Raw genomic sequence first — 16976 nt, 5'->3', positions numbered from 1 at the left:
CGTCGTCCCAGAAGGAAGCCTCTTCTAAAGCTGGCTCACAAGAAAGCCCGCAAACAGTTTGCTGAAGACAACCTGTCCAAGAGCATGAATTACTGGAACCATGTCCTGTGGTCTGATGAGACTAAGATAAACTTGTTTGGCTCAGATGGTGTCCAGCATGTGTGGCGACGCCCTGGTGAGGAGTACCAAGGAAATTGTGTCTTGCCTACAGTCAAGCATGGTGGTGGTAGCATCATGGTCTGGGGCTGCATGAGTGCTGCTGGTACTGGGGAGCTGCGGTTCATTGAGGGAAACATGGATTCCAGCATGTACTGTGACATTCTGAAGCAGAACATGATGCCCTCCCTTCAGAAACTGGGCCGAACGGCAGTTTTCCAACATGATAACGACCCCAAACACACCGCCAAGATGACAACTGCCTTGCTGAGAAAGCTGAAGGTGAAGGTGATGGAGTGGCCAAGTATGTCTCCAGACCTGAACCCTATTGAGCACCTGTGGGGCATCCTCAAGCGGAAGGTGGAGAAGCGCCATGTGTCTAACATCCAGCAGCTCCGTGATGTCATTATGGAGGAGTGGAAGAGGATCCCAGCAACAACCTGTGCAGCTCTGGTGAATTCCATGCCCAGGAGGATTAAGGCAGTGCTAGATAACAATGGTGCTCACACAAAATATTGACACTTTGGACACAGTTTTGACATATTCACTTAGGGTGTACTCACTTTTGTTGCCAGTTATTTAGACAACAATGGCTGTATGTTGAGTTATTTTTAGAGGACAGTAAATCTGTACTGCTATACAAGCAGCACACTGACTAGTCTAAAGTATATCCAATTTTCATTTCTATAGTATTGTCCCTTGAAATGTGAGGGGTGTACTCACTTTTGGGAGATACTGTATATACACACAATGCCATTTAAAAATTTAGGGGCAGTAAGATTTTTTTATGTTTTTGAAAGAAGTCTCTTATGCTCACAGCATAACAAGCAAACAATACAGCAAAAACAATAATAATATTGTAAAATTGTATGACTTAAAAAATGTATAACTTAAAAAATGATTTTCGATGGAAAATAAAGGTAATTGCGACTTTTTATCTGACAATTTTTTACATTTTTTCTTGCAATTCTGAGTTTATATCTAACAATTCAGACTTTGTTTCTCATTTATGAAAACAAAAGTAAGAATTGTGAGATATAGATTCAAATTACCTTTTTAATTTTTTTATTCCATGGCGGGGGAAAAAAAACAGAATTCTGTGATGTAAAAGAATTCAGAATAAAAAATGTCAAAACATTCTAAGAAAAAAGTATTTTCTTCTTGCCGTTGTGAGTTTATATTTCACAATTCTGACTTCTTTTCTCAGAATTGCAAGGAAAAAACTCAGGATTGCAAATTATAAACGTGCAATTACCTTTTATATTTTTTCATTATTATTTTTTTAAACAGGCTTTCATAATGTCCTATTTGAATATATTGTAAAATTTAATTTATTTCTGTGATCAAAGCTGAATTTTCAGCATCATTACTCCAGTCTTCAGTGTCACATGATCCTTCAGAAATCATTCTAATATGCTGACTTTCTGATCAAGAAACATTTCTTATTAACTAAAATATATACCTTTTGTAACATTATAAATGCCTTCACTGTAACTTTTGATCAATTTAATGCATCCTTGCTGAATAGAAGTATAAATTTCATTCAAAAAAAATTCTTACTGACCCTAAACGTTTGAATGCTAGTGTATCGTGACAGCTTTGCATTGCATGGTCTGTAATACAGTCAAATCAATCCCCACATGGTTTTCAACTAAATGACCACAAGAAAAACCTGAATCATTTATGCATAGCAACTTACATTTTTCATCTTTCTTCCATGCAGCTTCTAAAGACGTTCTGTTGTCGACTTTCTCTGCCACCAGCGCCGTCAGAAGAGCTTCAGTCCGCGGCTGCAGCCTGAGATTATTCAACAATAAGTACTTCCACTCCGAACAAAAGTTAAAGTGTGTATTAGATCTTACTTGGCCCACGTCTTCAGCATGGTGGAGGGTGACGACAGTAAACATTTGCTGAACTGTTGAATCTTGGGACAAACCTGCAGAAATTCAGCCAAGAATAAGTTCATACATCACTTTCTGCAGTGAACCATTATGAATATGGTATCATGAATCATGAATATGGTATATTTCAATTTATGTATTTAAACTGCTGTTTAAAGTTTTGGGTCAGTAAGATTTATTTTTTTTGGACTGATAGAAATGAATACTCTTATTTAGCAAAGATGCATTAACTTGATCAAAAGAGCCAGTAAAGACATTTATAATGTTACAAAAGATTCAAAAATTTCAAATAAATGCTGATCTTTTAAACGTTCTATTCATCAAAGAATCCTGACAAATTCAATGTATCAAAGTTTCCAAAAAAATATGAAGCAGCACAACTGTTTTCAACATCACTAATAATCAGAAATGTTTCTCGAGCAGCAAATCAGCATATTAGAATGATTTCTGAAGGATCATGTGACACTGAAGACTGGAGTAATGATGCTGAAAATTCACAGCAATAAATTACATTTTAAAAAACATTCAAATAGAAAACATGCATTTTAAAACTAAAAAATATTTGATAATATTGGTGATTTTACTGTATTTTTGATCAAATAAATGCAGCCTTGGTGAGCAGAAGAGATTTATTAAACGGTAATGGATTTATTTTGTAAGTAGCCGTGTAATAATTAGGATAAATATACACTCAGTCATCATTATCTTGATTATTGTCATTACATTGTTTTGTTTTTTTCATAATGACCAAATTTGCCATGGTTTTAAACTGGTAGAGCGAACAACTGACTATTCCATCTTGTTTTGGTTTGACACCCACATTTACACACACCCACACACACTCATAAATGTCACCTGGCCTTCCAGGAAAAACATTGCAAACAGTTTGTAACGCTCAAGGCCCTCTGGGTAATCCATCTCAATGGCAGGAAGCTTCCAACTGACTCTGTCTGCAGAGAGAGACACACCCACGCTCAGACTAACACCCACATCATGTGACTGTAATTACACACACACACACACACACCGCGGCACTAAAAAACTAGAGCTGGCTTTGAACTCTGGCTGAGGACAGGAGGACAGACAGCAGCTCTTACAGAAGGTGCTCTGCTGATGACACTTCACTCGGCCGCTCAGTGGGCAGAACCAGGGGGCGGGGCTTTCCTCCGGAGCGCTGAAGTGACAGTATTGTGGGAGGAGCTTCGGAATCCATTCGGCCTGAACGGCACAAACGCCTGCATGAAACAAAACGGAGAAACATTTTCTTTACACTTGTTGAAATATAACAAGTGTATTATTTAAATAGAGCTGTCATTTATTTTACAAGTTCTTTTTTTTTCCAAATAATTCGAAGTGTTTATTTGTAATTATTTAAGTAAATATTATGTCAAATAATATAATATATAGTGAAATATTATTACAATTTAAAATAACTTTTCTATTTGAATATAATGTGTAAAATGTAATTTTTTCAGCATCATTCCACCAGTCTTCAGTGTCACATGATCTTCAGAAATCATTCTAATATGCTGATTTGCTGCTCAACAAACATTTCTGATTATTATCAATGTTAAAAACAGTTTTGCTACTTAATATTTTTGTGGAAAACGTGATACATTTCATTAATAAGTCTTAATTGTTGTAACTTCAGCAGCTCCAGGCACGTGAACAAAAGCGCCAATCTCATTGGTCGGCCAGTTTTTAACGCGGCGCGTCAAACCAAAAAACGTTTTTTTTTAAATTAAGCTTTTACGCCTCGCGTTTTGCGCGTTGGTGTGCACACTCACATTGGCGCCCTTTGTTTAGTCACGAGGCGTTAAACATCAGCAATAATTGCGCGCGATATTCGTCCTGGTGTGAACAAGCCTTAACGCATTACTTTCAATAAAAAGTAACTAAGTAACGTAATTAGTTACTTTTTTAGGAAGTAACGCAATATTGTAATGCATTACTTTTAAAAGTAACTTTGCCCAACACTGATTGTAAGTATAACACAAAGACACCTTAAGTCATTTATTTACACAGAACATGCAAATAAAAGATAAAATATAAAATGTAGATAAAATGCATGATTAATTTGTTAACAAATATTGCACTGGGTACAATGTAAACTATTTTGGTCTATTTAATAGGTACGTTTACCCTACTTGCCAGGATGGGTATTTTGACATACTTTTGTATACTTGCTCGTTCAGGTGGCTCGCGGCTGTCTGTGCGCACACTGTTCACACAGAACACAGCACGCGAGTTCTGAAAGGAGGCCTTAACGCATTACTTTCAATAAAAAGTAACTAAGTAACGTAATTAGTTACTTTTTTATGAAGTAACGCAATATTGTAATGCATTACTTTTAAAAGTAACTTTGCCCAACACTGATTGTAAGTATAACACAAAGACACCTTAAGTCATTTATTTACACAGAACATGCAAATAAAAGATAAAATATAAAATGTAGATAAAATGCATGATTAATTTGTTAACAAATATTGCACTGGGTACAATGTAAACTATTTTGGTCTATTTTTTCTCTATTTTCAATTTTCAATTTCTATTTTTTGGTCCACTATATGAGTCCATGTCCACTTCTGTTTGAAAGCCTAAATATTATAATAATGAAACTATTAAATAAATAAACTTAATAAATTGTTATTATTAACTTACCTAATTATTAACCAATTATTATGCACATTATTTTTTACAATAAATATAACAGTTCAAAGTTTATACCGACTATGAGATTTTCCACAATTTTATCTGTTTCTGAGACACAAAACCTTATTTATGAAAAGTGCATTTAAAGGGCGATGTATAGAAATGCTTTGATTTCGCATATAAACACACACACACACCTCTCATGTACATCTTGGTGGTCTCCATGATTTCCTGATAAACCACAAACTCTGGAAGTGTCTTATGAAGGGCAGATGATGGGTGAATGAACACTGGATCATCCAGCAGAGGGGTCTGTAACACACACATACGCATATAAATCTCTATGACGTCTGTGAGATTCAACAGCAAAATCAGAAGCAATCTTCCAGGCACCTTGTAGCCGTTCCTCCATTTGGGGTCGAGCAGCTCCTCGGCCTGCACTCGTCTGGCGATGTGATCTCCTAAACCCGCCAGTATGATCTGCCGTAAACACAGCACCTGAGACTCTGTCGGAGGAGCCATCTTATTATCCATGTATACACCAGCGTCAGAGCACACGGCATTCACTGAGACAGACAGAGAGACGGTTCAATCATATACAGGCAGGCACAGACACAAAGTAATCACTGAACAGGAAAAACACGTGGATCTTCATGTATGTACCTGCATTGGTCAGCTTTCCTCGTAGTCTTCGGATTTCCAGCATGGCTTTGTACCGAAGCCCGTTTTCCTCACAGAACTGCTGAGGGCAGCCCGCAAATTCACAAGCACCAACAGCCCCCTAAACAACCATCAACATCCCAACATTTACACAAACCACACAAGCTAATGACAGAAACATGCATAGAAGATTTGGCATTTTTAAATGATCAGCAATGACCAAAAGGTTTTTGGACTGTTATTTTGCACACATATACAGTATATATTTTGAAAATATTTACATGTATGTACATGTATATATTTATATCATGTATAAATATATTTCATATACAAGCATAACATATTTTTCTTAAATATATGCATGCATGTGTGTGTATTTATATATATATATACATAATAGATATACAAAGTACACACACTTATTTTAGATGCAATTAATCATTTGACCGCACTAATTTGATTACATAATACATGTCATATTCACTAGGTAATGTATTTAAAATTAACTAGTCTTTATTCGGAAAAAAAAAAATTATTCCTAGTATGCACAGATTTACTAGATTCCCAAAGTGCACTTTTAGTGTTTATGTTTTTAGCAATGTCTACATTCGTGAAAAATACTATAATAGCAATTACAGAACTAGGAAGTTGCTATCTATCTACAGTATAAAGGTGTTTATTTTTTATTAAGATCAAAGTATTTATTCATTTTCAAATTATTCATTTCCAATGATTTTAGTAAATATTATGTAAAATAAATATGCATTTGATTGCAGTGATTGGCATGTATGTTAATTACTATCGTTCAATTAAATAGTGATATCGTATATATCGGCCAATGGCAACAACATTAAAAATATAAAATTAAAATAAAATATAGATAACATTAAAAATCTATCAGTTGACCACTATAAGACACTGTTGATATTGTTAACTAAAACTATTAAAAATAATTTTCATTCATTGACACAAAAAAATTACATATAAATATTGCATGAAAAAAAAAAAGAGTAATTAATTAATGAAAACTAAAATCATAAAAAAGTGTTACTTAAAATAAAATAAACAGAAATTAAATAATAATAATAATAATGTATATTTATTATAAACTTAATAATTTCAGCTATTATATTATTTCAGCTAGTTGCCAAAGTAACATTTCTCATTTTCATTTAGTTTAACTTGATGTGCTAAATTAACAAAAACTGAAATAAAAAAATAATTACAAATTTTTACAAACTAATAATAATAGAAAAAACGAATAAAAATACAAAAAACACAGCAAAAATTAATAAAACTTGAATTAAAGGAAAATGGAAAATACAAAATAAAAACTAATTCAAAATATTAAAAAAAAACTATTTTAGTATCTCAATGATACTAAAATAGCACTGCAGCTGACTGAAATTAATCATTTTAAGTTGAAGTACTAAAATTACTAAAACTAAAACTGAAATAAAAATTAATTAGAAATATTAAAATAATAATAAAAAGACAAAGTACACAACATTACTAAGACTTGAACTAAAAATTTTAACTGAAAACATAAAATAAATAAATAAGCTAATTCAAAATATGAATAAATACTATAATAGTATATAAATAATAGTAAAATAACACTAGTAGAGGAAAGGTTTCAGCCAATATAAATCTTAAGGAGTTTTCACATTAGACCTGAATGTCTGAACATTTGACATCAACATTGATCATCGCAATCAAACTCATACCTAGCAGAACCTTCAGATCTCCCAGCTGAAGCGACTGTCCTTGACCAGTTGACCAGCCCATAACCTCCTCATCTGAACACATCTGGCTTTCTTCCCTGCCATCTTAGCGCTCTCCTCCTCGCTGCCCGCAGGCCTGAGAAACCCAGAGAGAGACAGAGTGAGCGCTACAGTTTCCTAATATTTCTTCTGAAGTGAATGAATGTGCATGTGTTATTTGAATGACCTGTCGTATTCCTCAAAGATCTCTCTGACGGTCATGGCTGCCACTATAGTGATGATATACGGCATACAGCCCTGCTGACGGCCCAGCGCCAGCATCTTAGCGTACCGCGGTGCTACGGGAAACGCGGCCATTGCGCGGCCCAATGGAGTTATGGGGCACGACAGATGCGCCCTCTCCAACTCACCCAAACTACAAAAGAGAGAGAGAAACAGCTTAAGAAAGAACCAACCAATGAAAGACACTAAAAACGAAGCTAAGACAAGGCACACATGATGATCTGGTTGAATTTAACAACGTTCTGAAATACTTTGCAACTATCACAATTTTTAATAGGTAAAAAGCACTAAATTTAAATTATATTAAAGTTGACTGTCAGGGTTTTGTTGGAAAATCATTTTTATTATCATTTTATGATACTTATAGTTACTTAAATATAGACCTACAGTTCATAGGAATGTGTTTAAGAACGATTTTGAAAACATTACAATATAAATATTGAAATGTGTTTTAATTATACAATATCTATGTAATAATATGCAAATAGGTATATATTTAGTAACTACATAATATACATATTTTACATTTTTATACATGAAAAGATAAAAAAAAAAGTTTACAGCTACACTGATCGGGTCTAAATCAGGGTTATTATAGTAACTAAAACTACAAATAAGACTAAAACAACAACAAAAATTTGTTACTTAAATATTAACGAATAAATAAATAAATAAAATAAAAAAAATTTCATCTATTTGCAATTATTTCTCATTTACATTTATTTTAACTAAAATAACTAAAACCAAAACTGGAATAAAAATGAATAAAAACTATATGGACATATTTTAAAACTAATAAAAATGGCAAAAACACACAACTAAATTACTAAAACTTCAGCTAAATTAATAATACTAAAATCAAAATGAAAACTGAAAATGTAAAAATAAAAATTAATTCAAAGTATTAATAAAAACTTTAGTATACTGAAATAACACTGGTTTAAATGACTAAAACATTTTTCATTATCATTTTATGGGACCTGTAGTTCATATTTATGTGCTTATTCACTATTTTGTTACATGAACACATTACAATAAATATATATTTCATGTATTTTTAAAAAATCAATAAACATGACAGTGATGAAGAAATAGTTTATATCACCTTTGAAATATTTTGCAAATATGTGCGATTTTATTAAGACACCGCATAATGTCAGTATTTTACATTTTTGAGTTAATCACATTCACCGCTAAACAGAAAGGCTGTGACATTTCTGTGAGTTTATATCACATGATGTGCATATTTAAAAACATGTTTTTAATTGGGTATTTTCATATACCAGTGTATATTTTTAGTCTAATTGCTTGTTTAAATTTCCTTTTACTTCACTTTCAGCACATAAAATGGATCAGTTAGAGGAAAGTGTTCACAACCTAAACAAACGCAAAATAAATAAATAAGACCAAACCCAAACCTGTCATGCTTGGATGTAATAGTTCTTGTGTGATTATCACATGATGAAAGGAAACCTTTTCAATGTTGAGATCTTTCATCTGAAGGACGAGGTCATCGACGGGACGCCGTGTGATTTCAGCCTCCGAAAACAAACTGAAATTGCCGAACACAGCAGACGAGTAGAGCCTACGCACACATACATAAATATCACGTCACTTTAACACCACAAGATCTTCCTCTCATTAAGATTCCTCCAAAATACAACAATGGTCAGATTCTGACCTATAGCAGTGACCCGGCTCCGTTCTGCCCGCCCTTCCTGCCCTCTGATTGGCTGAAGCCTGTGAGATCCAGGTGACCTTAAAGGAGGAGACGCCCGTCACTCTGTCATAAAACCTCTTCTTCACACGACCGCAGTCCACTACATACTTGATGCCGGGGATCGTCAGAGACGTCTCGGCCACGTTAGTCGCGACGACGCACAGACGCGGTCCAGCGGGAGGAGGACGGAAAACCTGAACACACAACACAACTAAACGAGCTGAATACTACAATAACTGTCACAAATGTTTTCATTTTTACATGTCTGAGGGTTGAGGTCCATCTAATGCTAGTACATCTGGCAGCATTTTACTATTATTCATCGACAGATATTTATTCATTATCATCCATATTGATTATGTTTATTTATTTACCTTCATAAATGTTGAATTTGGTTCTGTAATTCACTCAATTCAGAGCTTAATAATTAAAAATACAGTTTACAAAAATTAGTAAGTCGACATAAAATTCTGAATTTGGAAAAATGTTCCAAAATGTCAGAAAATAGAAAGTAGTTCAAAAGCTCTTGTTGATTATTTATAAAGAGACATGATCAGACGAAATCCTTGGATTGGATTGGATAGGATAGGATAGGATAGGATAGGATAGGATAGGATAAGATAAGATAAGATAAATTTTTTTTAAATTAAATTAAATTAAATTAAATTAAATTAAATTGTACTCCAAAATTGGCTGTGGAGGTTCATTTTTCCATGATCCAATAACATTAAACCGTTTCAAATATTAAAATTTTTTATATTATTACAGAAAATTAATTTACATTATAGTATAATGTAGTTTCTATTGCGCAATGTTAACGTAAATTATGTTCCATTGTATTGTAATAAAGTAAATTAAGTGTGGAAAACACTTATTGGACTCTGTTACTCCAGGCCACTAAAGTAAGGCGCATACCTTTGCCTGCTGCTCAGGTGCCAACAGAGAGTAGAGAGGAAGCACATACAGCGGGATGGACGGGTCGGCCTTCTCCTCTGAACTCAGCAAACACACATACATTAACACACATCCAGTCAAGCACAGATGAAACACACCTGCATATCTATCACCGAGTCTCTCACCGTGATCGGCGTCCGGATGATCTCCCAGCTCCAGGTCTGAACCCTCATTATCATCCTCATCAATTCCGGCCTGACGATCCTCATCACCCTCGTCCACAGGCAGAGCCGAGTAATTGTCCAGATTAATCTTTGGGAGCGACTGAGACGGAGATCGGAACCGTGTTGAGTAAACAGCACACTTCTTGCACAAAATATACTGGACACTGCATACTGTTTTAATAAATAGTACGTCAAATAATATGTAGCAATGTTTCAACTAGTAGTATGCTACATTATTGACTACTAGGGTTGCAAAAAGGTGGAAAATTTCCAGTAAATTTCGGAAACTTTCCAGGATTTTTTGGAATATTCCAGGGATTTTTGGAAAGTTTCCGGAACTTTTCCACCCCTTTGCAACCCTATTGCACTTCATTTTCATTTATCATTTAAAAATAGAAATGAGCAAAATATTATTACAGCATTTATTAATCCTTGTTAATGTTAGATAATAAAAATACCATTGTTCATTGTTTGTTTATATTAGTTCACAGTGCATTAACTAACATTAACAGATACTTTACAGATACCAGAACTTTCAAAAATGCATGAGTAAATGTTAAATGCTGTATTGTTTAGTGTTAGTTCATTGTACACAATGTTAACAAATAACACCTTTACTGTAAAGTGTTTACAATCAATTCGGATCAACCAGTGAGAGAGAAGAGACACACATGACAGGCCAAAAAGTACCACACAAACCCAGCTAACAGAGGACAGGAACGTTCTCAGAACATTCTGGAAACATTCTATGACCAAACATTTATTCAACGTTATCTGGTCTTTAATAATGTTCTCAAAACACTAGCACAAGACAAAAGAGTGTTTTATTCCTGAAATATTTTAGTTGGATATATTTTTTAAATGTTAGTACTTGTTTCAGAACATTCAGAGAACATTCAAAACTAACGCTCCCACAATGTTTGCAAAATGTTCGCGAACAGAATGTTCCTTTAACGTTTGCATAACAAACAAAAACCCTTCAAACATTTAAAAAACTGGATGTTTTTAAACGTTCAAAGAAAATTCTGAAATAATGTATTCATAACTTAATAGAAACGTAAGCAAAACCTTCTTAGAATAAATGTTTGTTAGCTGGGATGAGTGTCATACCACGTTCTTCTTTTTCTTTGCTCTTTTTGACTTCTTCAGATCTTCTTCTGTTTCAATTGAATCTGAAAGAACACGCACTTCAGTTTTTAATATTTGGGACGGCTGCTTAACCTTTTAAGGGATTTTAACTAACATTTAGATACAAAAAAAGACAATGTACCGTGTATGTGGTTTTTAATAGCTATTTATGTATGGTTGGTGATTCCTCAATAGTGATTTTTTTTTTAGTTAAAGGCAGGGTATGTGATTTTTCAAAAACACTTTAGAAAACTGATTCGGGCCGAACAGCAAAACAAACTTGTAGCCAATCAGCAATAAGGGGCGTGTCTACTCGTGATGTGGAGGAGAGAGCTTTCAGTGCATGAGACGGACATTAGCCGAGCCGAGCGACAGAAAGATAGAGATGGCGGACAAAAAAACAAAAGAGGAAACCGTCTGCGGAACGATAAGGCAAGAAGTAGGACCCGTGTAAATATCGGATCAGCTTTCCAGCGCTGGAGAGAACTCAAGGAGCGGAGGCCTGCGATCGGACGCCGAGGTTGCTTTGTTTCTTCTCAATAGGTGAGTAACACCGTGTCTACAACAGCTAAAGTCTGCCTACACTGGACGCGATCAAACGACCATTGAAAACCATTTGAAATTTGTGTCAGCAAGTCATAAATAGAACCCGGCAGCAGTTTTCTGTCGGGATTTGTTGCGCCGCGCCGCTCACGTCCGTAGACACGGTGTAACATTGGTTTTGCTATGTTTCACAGAACTAATCGTTGCCTGGGTTGCGTACGCATGTATGGGGCAGAGCTATCAAAATAGGGGCAAGACCCTTTTGGGGTAGGGGCGTGTTTGTTTTGGTGATTTCAAATATCAACATTGGCTACCAGAAATCGCTTACTCACCGCACGGCATGCGGTGAATCTTGCCGATCTTACGGAAAGCTTCTCCAGTGTAGTCGTCCACTGGTGTGCGTTTATTAAAATGAACCGTGACCGCAAACTGACGGGCCTCCACCTATATACACACATATATATATTTGACAACACTATTTTTCTTGATCATAACAGAAGTTATCTGCATATAAAAGTGTCTTAAACAGAATGTTCTCCTAATATTAGTAGTTGGTATTCAGTATTCAGGACAACTAGATGAGCCCCAGAGACAGATCCCCAGTGAAGACCTTGTCTCCTAGACGGCCACCGGGACAAGACCACAGGAACCAGTTGAGTCCTCTGCACAATCTAACTTTGCTGCAGCATAGATCAACCTGCTGGTTTGTCTGGCCAGAGGAGAACGAGCCCCCCGACTGAGCCTGGTTTTTTCTCCATTCTGTCACCGATGGGAGTTTTGGTTCCTTGCCGCTGTCGCCTCTGGCTTGCTTAGTTGGGGACACTTCATTTGTGTGCGATATCGTCGACTTTACTGAACTGAGCTGGATGATGACATCACTGAATTCAATGATGATCTGCCTTTAACTGAATATTGAGTGTTTACTATTGTCATTTTGCATTATTGACACACTATTTTCCTAATTAATGCTGTACAGTTGCTTTGATACAATCTGTATTGTTAAAAGCGCTATATAAATAAAGGTGATTTGACTTGACTTTAGTTCCTGATAGTGTTTGTTGGGAATTCCATAATAATGTTCCAAGAATATTGTTTAAAGTTCTTTTTTTACAAGCATAAAATAACATTCCCAGAACATTTCAGAGTTTTTTTTTTGGTAACGACCTAAAAACAACTTTTCAATTTTTAGGTTGATTTTTATTTTTAAAATAAACTTCCAATTAAGAAAGTCACAGATGATTTTGTTTGATGACCTACAGAACATTTCCTAATGTTCAAATATGTTTAATTTATCGTAATCTGCAGAATACACACCTGATGCCTTAATTAGTTTACTACCGTTTTTGATTATACATTTATATTAAATCATACATCCAGAAAAATTAAAACAGACAGAATTTCAGAAAAAATAATACATTTCATAGGATTCTATAACTGTAAAAAAAATTACATAGTTGTAATAATTATTGCAATAAATGATTTATTATTAAGTTTTAGACATGCTTTTTGATTATTCAAAAGTTAGCATACGGAATCCAAGAAACTTGAAATGGAAAACTCTGAATTTGAGGAACACAAAATGGAATTTGGGAAAAAATGAAACGGATTGCATAGGTCCCTAAAAATTTTATTTTTGTTAAACTTGTGTAAATTGTGGTTAAATTGATTCGTTATTTTCAATAATTAGACATGTGTTTTGATTAGTAAAATTACATTTAACAATTAAAATGGAATCCAGAAATATAAAAATGGAAAAAACAGAATCCAGAAAAATTTAAACAGACAAAAAAATAACAGAATTTGAAAAAATAAATAAATAAAAACGAGGGAAAAACGGAATTCATCAACTTTTAATCAATTGTTGTTAAACTGTATAAGTTTCATGATTTCAGTTATACTTTTGGATTACTAAAATTACTCTAATTAAAATAAATATTAAAGCTGAAATCCGTAACTTTTTTGTGTTCAAATTTACAAAATGTATATAATAAGCGAGTACACCATGAATCCATTTTCCAAACCGTGTTTTTGGCTTGTCCTGAATCACTACGGTACACCTATAATACGTGTTTATATGCGGATTATTTTAGACTGGTTCGGGTAGGTACCGCTGCGGAGTAGCCCAGTACCTGCGTAATTCCTCATAGACATAAACAGAGAGAAGTAGCTCCGGCTACAATGTTCTTCCGCAAGACGCACGCAGTTCTGTTTATTAACCGCTAGAGCGCCAAAAGTTACGGACTGCAGCTTTAAACAACTGAATTTGGAAAAAAAAAAAAAGTAACATACAATTTGGGAAAAAATACAGATTTTTATAGGACCCTACCTACTTCATGCCAACGTGATGTGTGATAATGACATGAACAATAAGAATAATGTAAACAAATCAGACACCTTGATAACCGGTGGAGGAGTTCGGAAGAGTCTCTTGTTCTCAGTTAAGTCCTCCAAACGCAGCGTTGCCGACATGATGATCAGCTTCATGGGTAAGCCTTTCTGTGAATCACAGATCGCATTATAAACATGCCAACCACACAGCTTTAACCTGATGCTCATGTGTGTTACCTTGTTGCGGAGTGGGACGATGCGTGACAAGAGGCCGATGAGGATATCAGTGTAAACGCTGCGCTCATGAGCTTCATCTATGATGATCACGCTGTATTTCTGCAGCAGGAAATCCTGCAAAAACATGCATCATGACAGGGACATTAAGAGAAAGCAGATGCATCATCAAAGAAGCAGCAGTGGTGACCAAAATTATTAGAACACTAGTATTTCCAGCAGCTAAAAAATGGTTTTAAGTCAGTTATTTCTATCTTTTGCTGTAGTGTGTCAGTAGGAAATATCAGTTTACATTTCCAAACATTCATTTTGCCATTAATTGTAATAATCCAGTGAGATTTTTGTCTGACAGCAGCCAGTGCTCCACACAGAGATCTGATCTGATCATCATCCAGTCTGTCTGGAATTAACAAACTGAGACAGACTAAATCCAGAAGAACCGTGGCAACGTCTCCAAGATGCTTAAGGAAACCTGAAGCTGAAACATACACGAACAGGGTTGGCACGTGCTTGTTTTTATGTGCAGTGCGTGACCTCTGACCCCTGGTGAAACATAAACACTGAATACATCATGTTTACAATATCTTTGAGAAACATCCAGGGATGTCCTTTTTTTATTTGAAAGATGCACAAAAGCTTTCTTTGAGAGTTAGTGTGTAAACTTTGGTCATTTAAGTATAATATAGTATAGTATTATGTAAAAACAATGCATAGCATGTAATACATGGTGCATGTTTGTGCATGCGTGTTACCTTCTGAATTTCTTTCAACAGGACACCATCTGTCATAAACTTGATCTTTGTGTTTTCTGTCACATTCCCCTCGTACCTGATCTGATAAGACACCACCCTGAACACACACGCACACACACACACACATTTCAGTTTACTTCAGTTTGGCATTAAAGCTGTTCAGACTTCATGCAGGATGTTTGTAAAAGGCCATGCACACAAACACATTAACAGAGCAGGTTAAAGTCAACATGAAATACATTTTAAGACTAAAAATGCCTGCATAGCTATTTGGATGAATCGAAGTGCAGAAAAAATTATATCAGCTTCCACAAAAACATATGAAGCTGCACAACTGTTTTCAACACTGACAATCAGAAATGTTTCTTGAGCAGCACATCAGCATATTAGAATGATTTCTGAAGGATCGTGTGACACTGAAGACTGGAGTAATGATGCTGAAAATTCAGCTTTGCGTCACAGGAATAAATTACATTTTAACATATATTTCAATAGAAAACAGTTCTTTTAAACTGTAAAAATATTTCACAATATTACTGTTTTTGCTGTATTTTTGATCAAATATATGACTCATGCTCAGATGAAAAATGCATAAACTTGTGTTGAATTATATATGTGCCAAATCTGAATATTTGCAACGTAACTTTAGATTAATGAATAATTGTGATGATAATAATGATGATTATTAATAGAAATAACAATAATCTGTCTATATTTAGTCTGATCATATATTTAATAATATAATCTGTTATTATACAAGCAATAGGCTACTCAAGGCTGTTTGGCACAGTGATTTTAATATGTATGATATGGCTATGTCGAGCCTAACAACACCTTTTAACCGAGCTAACATCACTGTATGGCCACAAGTAGCTGATTTCTTTCATACCCGCTGGGTAAATTCATCTCTGAACCAAAACGATTCAAATCCAAATGAGAACATGGTAACATCGCCTTTATGTACAATAGGTATTCATAATGTATGTGTGCATCACATCTCTTCATAAATAATTATGATCCAAAATTCAAATGCATTTTAATATTTGCAGATTCCATTCTCATTACGTGTTTTAATACATTATACTTTCTAAAGTTGTCAAATAAAGTATTATAATGCATTCAAACCAATAGTATCCAGCTGCAGACCCGCGGCACCAGCAGTTTCAGAACCGCAGCCACAGAACCGGAAGTGAAGGGCGGAGCTTACATTTTTTAAGAGTAGCGCCACCTTAAGATAATAAAGCCAAGCACACATTAAGTACTTAGTAGATAAATGTTTAACGTAATATATACGATAATTATTAAAACTGCAAGATAGCAAAAAACATTACAGACTACTCACCGTGCTCTCTCGTTATCAATAACTCCGCCCCTCACTTCCGGTTCTATGGCTGCGGTTCTGAAACTGCTGGTGCTGCGGGTCTGCAGCTGGATATATCTCATTCAAACTGCAGTTACAATTATTAATGAGATCCTGTAATGCATTATAAGGTGCATTACAAGGCATAATTTACAAGGCATAATTAAGTTATTAAGAATACTTCAAGTGAAGTGATCATATTTGTTCTTTCATCTATTTATCAGTTTATAAATCATCATCATTATATACATTTATGTGCTGTTTCCCTGCGGTCAAAACTGAATTTTCACAACGAGAAAAATTTTAAAACCTGATATAATATAATATATATATATAATAATAATAATATAAAATAATAATAAAAATAATATAACGGTCAAAAGTTTGGGATCAGAACGATTTTTAATGTTTTTTACAG

At 34.7% G+C, this 16976-nt stretch overlaps 1 pseudogene; it reads right to left on the bottom strand.

Annotated features, from left to right (window-relative positions):
• Positions 1–16149, bottom strand: part of LOC107713019 (probable ATP-dependent RNA helicase DHX37) — a 19416-nt pseudogene extending 3267 nt beyond the window's left edge.
• Positions 16150–16976: the final 827 nt, after the last annotated feature.

This window comes from Sinocyclocheilus rhinocerous, unplaced genomic scaffold (genome assembly GCF_001515625.1).
Source record: "Sinocyclocheilus rhinocerous isolate Xijiao unplaced genomic scaffold, SAMN03320098_v1.1 scaffold448, whole genome shotgun sequence".
In the NCBI taxonomy this organism is placed as follows: Eukaryota; Metazoa; Chordata; class Actinopteri; order Cypriniformes; family Cyprinidae; genus Sinocyclocheilus; species Sinocyclocheilus rhinocerous.
This window is presented reverse-complemented; position numbering and strand designations above follow the sequence as displayed.